This window comes from Giraffa tippelskirchi, chromosome 7, assembly GCF_054371585.1.
Source record: "Giraffa tippelskirchi isolate mGirTip1 chromosome 7, T2T-mGirTip1v1.2.pri, whole genome shotgun sequence".
Lineage (NCBI taxonomy): Eukaryota > Metazoa > Chordata > Mammalia > Artiodactyla > Giraffidae > Giraffa > Giraffa tippelskirchi.
Window position 1 is genome coordinate 160,935,981 of NC_137281.1, and position 6,850 is coordinate 160,942,830.

The window sequence follows — 6,850 nt, forward strand, 5'->3', positions numbered from 1 at the left end:
AAGGGCCAGGGCCCTTGTTTTGGCAACAGGCCTTAGCAACAGGCTGTGCAAGAGTGCCCTGGACATTCCTGCGGACCACAGGCTCTTGTGGAGCCAATGTCAGGTCATGACCGCTGAGACATGCAGATTCTGAGATTGCACCAAGCAGTCACAGCCAGGATCCCAGGAGGGGACACCATGGGAAGTGTCCATTCTGAAGGCCAGGCCATTCCTGGGATTTCTTGTTCCATTTAAGGGGCCACTGATGCTTTAGAACAGGAATCAGAACATTCTTTCTGTACAGGGTCAGACAGTAAATGTTTTAAGCTTGGTAGGTCATACAGTGTTGGTGTTAACTATTCAACTTGGCCTTTGTAAATCAAAAGCATCCATAGACAATAATTGAGTAAGTGTGGCTATGTCTTAATAAAACTTTATTTACAAAACAAGGAGTGGGCCAGATTTGGTCTTTGGGCTATTGTTTGCAATCCCTACTTAGAAAGAGGCAGACATAAATGACTGGAGTTGTTAGGGTCCCGGAGGCTGGGGCATATGTGAATTGGTGAAAGAAATGGGTGGGATTCAGTGTAGAGAGTTAGGCATGCCCACCCAGTGGTCCTCGAAGGAAAACCATAATGGGGACAAGTCATACAGAGGCTTATTTGCCTTCATGTCAAGGAAGACCCCATAAGTCGGCAAAGAGGTGATTCTGTAGCATCAGAGGGACATTGGGCTGGGCGCTCTTTAATGCCCAGTCTCGCTCTGGAGTAAAGCTTTTCTGCCCCCCGTGGCGTCCCTGTGTTCGCTTCCTTCCCAGCGCTCAGTGGGGAGCGGGTACATCCTCCCCACAGAGTGAGGCATGAATAATACGTTGGCGAGGCATCACAGTCCCTTTGATCATCAGCATCAGGTGTTGGGGAGACGGGGGGACGTTTGTAGGACTGGCTTGATGGGAGACTTGTGGTGAGCCCGGTGGGCACAGGAGGGGCCTCTGGCTGCAGACACGCTCCCCTGCCATGCTGGGTGATAGAAAGTTGGTTCCTTAAATGGGAGAACTGGCCCAGGACTGAGCATCCAGAGCTTCCACCGTAACCAGAATGGATGCGCTCATTCCACTGGTCTTTCACAGTATAGGCATCTTGGCGCCCGCAGACGGAAATACAAACCTCCTTTGTCAGTTCTGACTGATGCTGGAAGGAGGCTTGCTAACAGAAGTAGGGCCTCCGGGTTTCTTGAGGCAGCATTCTGGATCCCCTCACCTCAGTTCCGTAAGGTCGTGATTGCGCTTATCCAGGTCTTACTCATTCAATCTTGTGATAAACCAGAGGTGCCAGCCGCAAGGTTTTGGTTTCTAGTAAGAGAAACTCCAACCCACCTGACCACACAGAAGCAGAGAAGCAAGTGACTCATCACCAAAGGCATGAGAGCCCAATCCAAGTTAGTGAGATGCCTGCTCAGGTAAGAGAATCCCCAATTCCAAATGGCTTCAACAGTGAAGAAATGCATCCACCATGTCAGCAGCAATCCTCTGGTAACATGGGACCCCGCCTCCCTGGCTACAGCTGATTGGATCAGGGGAAAGAACTGGACTCAGAGCAGCCAATCAGTGGCCCAGCCCACAGCCAGTGGGATGTGTAGAAGGGGAGTCTGTCCAATCAAGGCACCAGCAATAAAGGTGTCGGGGTTGGAGCTTCTTCTTGGAAATTTGATCCTGAGAGTTGGAGTAAGACCTAAGATCCTTAGAGGGATCTGGAGACAAAAGTGCCAACCAAGGTAGTGAGTGGAGGAGTTTAAGCACACGGACACAGAAGGCAGGAGAAAGCAAGGAGCCGGCCTGGAGAGGAGCTGCCCATCATTAAAGCCAGAGCTGAAGCAGATGTTTCCTGGCCTCCAATTTGTCCTGGTCTTTTTGCGTCTCTGCAGGGAGTTTGCCAGGGATGTCATGCCCAGAGACGGGCCTGGTGAAGTTGCTATCTTTGCTGCTCCCACAGTGTTTTCATACACAACCTCCCACCAACCCCCCAATATCACCAGACAGGTTAGAGGAGAGCCGTGAACCCCTAATTCTGAGTCAGTCTCTTGCAGGATTGTGATGGGATAGCAGACTCCCTGTCAGGTTCCCAGGGCCCACAGGAGATAGGAGAGGGCGCTGGGAATGGCACCCAGGTCTCTGGCCTTCTGGACATCCTGATTCCAGCCCTAGGCTAGGAGGCTTCTCTGGTCCCCAGGGAGTGAACCCTGGTCAGCCAAGGCCAGGAAACTCAGCCAACGGAGGTGCCTTGCACATACGGGCAGCTGACATTGCCCTCTGCCCTGGCCTCACCTGGGAAGGCCAGTGTGGGGTCCAGGCAGTGGGGAGGGCAAGTGGGGACAGGGTCTCCAGACCACCACACACCCTCATTTCTTTAGCAGCTCCTGGAGTTTCTCAGACAATGGAGACCGTCCAGACACCACAGAGGCTGGGGGTGCAGTCAAGGGATCCAATCCAACTCCTGGGTCTGCCAGTTACCAGGCAAGTCACCCAACCTCCCTGAGACTGTACTTGCCCATCTGTGAAATGGGGATGATGATAGTACCTACCACACAGCAGTGAGAGGGTTAAATGAGTTCAGATGTATAAAACACTTGGAATGCTGCCGGGTCCATAGTAGGTGCTCAGTAAACACCACCTACTGCTCTTAAGAGCCAGGGTTCAGGGAAGGGCGTGGAGGACCTGAGAGAGGAGAAAAGAGCCAGGAGAGAAACATCAGAAGAAGAAGACGGGAAGGAAGAGGGCAGAGGGAGGGGGCCCACTGGGCGCTGCCCACCCCCGGGCCTGCTCGGGGCTCCCTTTCTTGTTTTTCCCTCCCCCATATGTTCTCAGAATTCTGAGGAGTTCTGCTTCCACCCCAGCAGTTGCCATGGTGACGGAAACCTGGACCCAGTGAAAAGTTCTCTGCGCTTGGCAACGAGACCACAGCGCCCCGCCTCCTGCCTGCCTGTGCGTGGGCGGCCGGCTCCGGCAGCCGCAGGGCCCTCGTCCCCAGGGGGACACAGCCCCCCAGAATCCAGGCCGGGAGCCCCCGCACGGCCGGCACCAATGGCCCTCAGGGAGCATCTAGTCTGTTCCTTTGCAGGTGGGACGCTGAGCCAGACAGGCGATGTGCGTGACGCAGGCTTCCCGACCCCCCTGGACTCTCTCCCTTGGGTTCAGCTGTGAGTCCTCCTGGCGGTGTCCTGGGGATGTCACAGGCCGAACCGAGTCCATGGCAGGCCGGCCAGCTCTGGGGAACTGCGTGGTTGCTGAGGCCGGGGGAACACAGGAAATCACGGGGACCCTGGGGACGGCACCACTGACCCCCGCCCCGGCACAGCTCTCAGGGGGGTTTGCTGGGGGCCATTTTTGCTCTCCTCCCAACAGCCCCAACTTTCAGCCCAAGTGAGAAGGTCTCAACGCCAGCCTTTAGCAAGCCTCCCGCCCTCCCCTGGCAGGGCCCATGCCCCACCTCGGCCCCTCCTTCAGCCCTCCCTTCCCCTAGACGGAGCCTTAGTTCCCAGAAGGAGTCACTGTCTCCTTCAGGGATCAGGAGGTCCCGGCTTCTTCCACTTCTCGTCTACTTCGTTTCTTCTGTGTGGTTTTACTCTGTGGATCCATGTTTTCAAAACCTTGTCTCTGGACTTCTCCGGTGGTCCAGTGGTGAAGAGTCCGCCTGCCAGTGCAGGGGACGTGGGTTAGCTCCCTGGTCCGGGGAGATTCCGCGTGTCTCGGGGCAGTGAAGCCCCAGCTCTGCAATCGCGGAGCCTGCCCTCTCGAGCCCATGACCGTGACTGTGGAGCCTGCGAGCCCTCGGGCCGGCCCACATGAGAAGCCACAGAGGAGAACGTGCGGAACCAGCGCACTGCGGCTCGAGAGTGGCCCCGCTCACTGCAGCTAAAGGGAGCCGGTGCACAGTAATGAAGACCCAGCACGGTCAGAAATGAACAATTCTGTCCCTTGAGCAAAAAGCCTTTATTGAGCGACTTGCTCACATAGCCCATTAAAAGCAAATCATCCCAGCCTTGGCAATCCCAGGTTTGCCTGCCCCAGAGGCAGAGACGTGCGACTTGTGTGGTTGAATGGTGGGTACGTTTCAAGAAATGAAAGTTGACACTGGCTAGGGCTCATGCAGGTGAAGGTCCCCAGGTTGGTGACAATGGGATTTCTCCCAAGTCCCACAAACCCGCCAGTGAGAAGGACACGAACTGTCTTGGGAGCTGTGGTTACTGTCCAGATTGAGGCCAGGATGCACCATGTCAGGCCCACCCCACCTCCCGGGAGCCCTGAGTGTCCAGGCATTTGGGGAATGTAAAAGACTCTTGTGGTCTGCTGAGAATCCAGCTCTTGGAAAGAAGGGGTCTCTCATCCTGTTTCTGACAATATGACGTGAATGACAAAACCACTTATTGGAAGCACAGGGTTTTCCTTGAGCCATCTTAGTGGCCCTGGAAACTATTACCCCCAAACTAGAGATGAAACCCATGAGTTCTAATTTTCAATGGAAACTCAGAGTTGGAAAATTCCCTCAGAGGTAGATTTTGCCCAATGTCCTCATTGCCCAGGGCTGTGAACTGCAGTCTAGGGGAGGAAGTGATGGCACGGGCAGCGGATGGGTACAAGGTCCAGAGCCACGGGATAGAGGCTCAAGTCCCACCTCTCGTTCCTGAGCTGAGCGATTACAGAAGAATGACATCACTTCTCTCAGTCTTTCCATCTGTAAAATGTGGCCCCTGTTCGTCCCGTCACCAGGGCATGTATTCCACAGGAGAAGGACCATATTAACCTCCTGTTTCTCTTCCACATTCCTATTACAGAGAACGTGGCATAATAGTCCTGGAGAAATCAAAGGATAGGAACCAACCACAAGGACAGTCCTTCCCCAGACCATCCACCACTCATTCATTTCATTAATTAATTTGCTCATTTATTCAACCAAAATTCATCGTCATCTCTTACATGTTGGGGACACAGAAGTGTGGGAGACAGACGAGAAGCTTGTTCCTAACTGATGAGGTCAAAAGTGGTCTTCACACACTGGAATGTGGGAGGTACAGGATACAGAGGAGGCCACTCTCAATTCTGCAGAACCCCAGAAGCCTTCCGAGAGGAGGTGACAACTCAGCCAAGATCTCAAAGATAAGCAAGGCAAGTAGTGTTAGAGTTCGAGGAAAGATAAGTGTAACCTAGAAGGGAGGGGTTCTCTGGGGGCCACACAATTTCCCTTCCCAGAGAAACGGCCTCATTCTGAGCAGAGACCAGCCTGGTGGTTCAGGACCATGGAGAGCGCCACAGGGACTCTGCACCATTTTGAACTTGCTGATTTGCAGGGGCACGACTCAGGCCAAGGCCTAGGAGACAGGCAGCCTGGGGGGCCTGGGGACCACCAGGTTAGAAGACGAGGAAGGAGAATCTGGGGACTGACCGAAGTCCAGCTGTCACCTCTCCCACTGGATGATGGCCGCAGTCACCAGACCCAAGCCTGGTGGGCAATTCCCAGGCCTGACTGTCCGGGAACCTCGCTGGCCACAAGGAAAATGGCAGGGTGATTGACACAAGTGATTCTGAAACTGATATAGAATCAGAAATCCCTTCGAGAATCTGCCAAACAGTGAAGAATAAGTTTAGGAACATAACACAGTAAAGAAGTAAATTAAACAGTATGTCAGAAGGTCATAAACGTTACGGGAAAAAGAACCTTCCCTCCTCAGTAAAAAGAAAAAAGCACACCCAAGTGAGCCGAATGTTTTGGTATAATTTAGGAAGTTCTTTTTTTCTTGCTGGCATTCTAAGATCATCTCTCTATTATTTATTTATTATCTTTAATTGAAGTTTAGCTGATTTACAATCATATTAGTTTCAGGTATACAATACAAGAGTGATTCAATACTTTTGTAGATTATATTCCACTTAAACTTATCATAAAGTATTGGTTGTATTCCCTGTGCTGTACAATATATCCTTGTAGCTTATTTATTTTACATGTTGTAGTTTGTAACTCTCAGCCCTCTACCCCTATCTTATCCCTTCCTCCTTTTCTCTCTCCACCAGTAACCACCAGTTTATTCTCTGTATCTGATTCTTTGCATGCCTGAACCCTCTGTGGGCATGTTTAAGGACCAGTGCCCCTCCAAAGTATAACCCACCCCACATAAGTAGGGGTCGGGGGGGTAAAAGTGGAGGGGGAAGCTGGCCAAGTCTGCCGGGACCCCAAGACAGGTGTTGGAGCTCATGTTCCCTGACCAGCTGCTGGGGCATCCTGGGCTCCCGGCTCCCGACTTACCTGCAGCCTCATCTCTCCAGCATCGTATTAACTGAGCATCTATGTGGATCAGTCCCTGTTCTAGATATTAAGAAGGTACCAGTGAGCAGAAAAAGTAAAGCCAATGCCCTTCTCCCTCCCCGGAGCCTATATTCTAGTGGATGGATACAGAGAATAAATAATCGAATAACAAAATTACATAGTTTATTCAAAGCAGTACGTGCTGGGAAAGAAAGGAAGAGACCTGGCAGGTTAAGAGGGACTCGTGACCTAAACAGGAAGGAAAGCCAAAAAAGAGGGGACACATGTATATGTATGACCAATTCACTTTGTCGTATGGTAGAAATGCGCTCAATGTTGTAAAGCAGCTATACTCCAGCGTGTGCGTGCTAAGTTACTTCAGTCATGTCCAACTCTGTGTGACCCTGTGGACTGTAGCCCGCCAGGCTCCTCTGTCCATGGGATTCTCCAGGAAAAATGGTGGGTTTCCATTTCCTACTCCAGGAGATCTCCCCAAGCCAGGGGTTGAAGCTGTGCCTCTCGCATCTCCTGCATTGTCAGTGGGTTCTTTACCACTAGCACCACCCTGTCAATAC

General features: G+C 52.3%; 2 long non-coding RNA genes across 3 annotated transcripts; one reads left to right on the top strand and one right to left on the bottom strand.

Moving 5' to 3' along the window:
- Window positions 1–396: 396 nt before the first annotated feature.
- LOC145513893 (uncharacterized) lies at window positions 397–2,834 on the bottom strand. Its single transcript, XR_014059761.1, has 2 exons — window positions 2,560–2,834; window positions 397–1,728 (listed from the first exon to the last, which is right to left on the bottom strand). It is a non-coding gene; the product is annotated as an uncharacterized LOC145513893 (long non-coding RNA).
- Window positions 2,835–2,955: 121 nt separating this feature from the next.
- Window positions 2,956–6,449, top strand: LOC145513897 (uncharacterized). 2 transcript variants are annotated; one of them, XR_014059764.1, is made up of 2 exons: window positions 2,956–3,095; window positions 4,810–6,449. It is a non-coding gene; the product is annotated as an uncharacterized LOC145513897 (long non-coding RNA). The 2 variants fall into 2 exon arrangements; XR_014059765.1 differs by lacking the exon at window positions 4,810–6,449 and adding an exon at window positions 3,539–4,014.
- The last annotated feature ends 401 nt before the right edge of the window (window positions 6,450–6,850 follow it).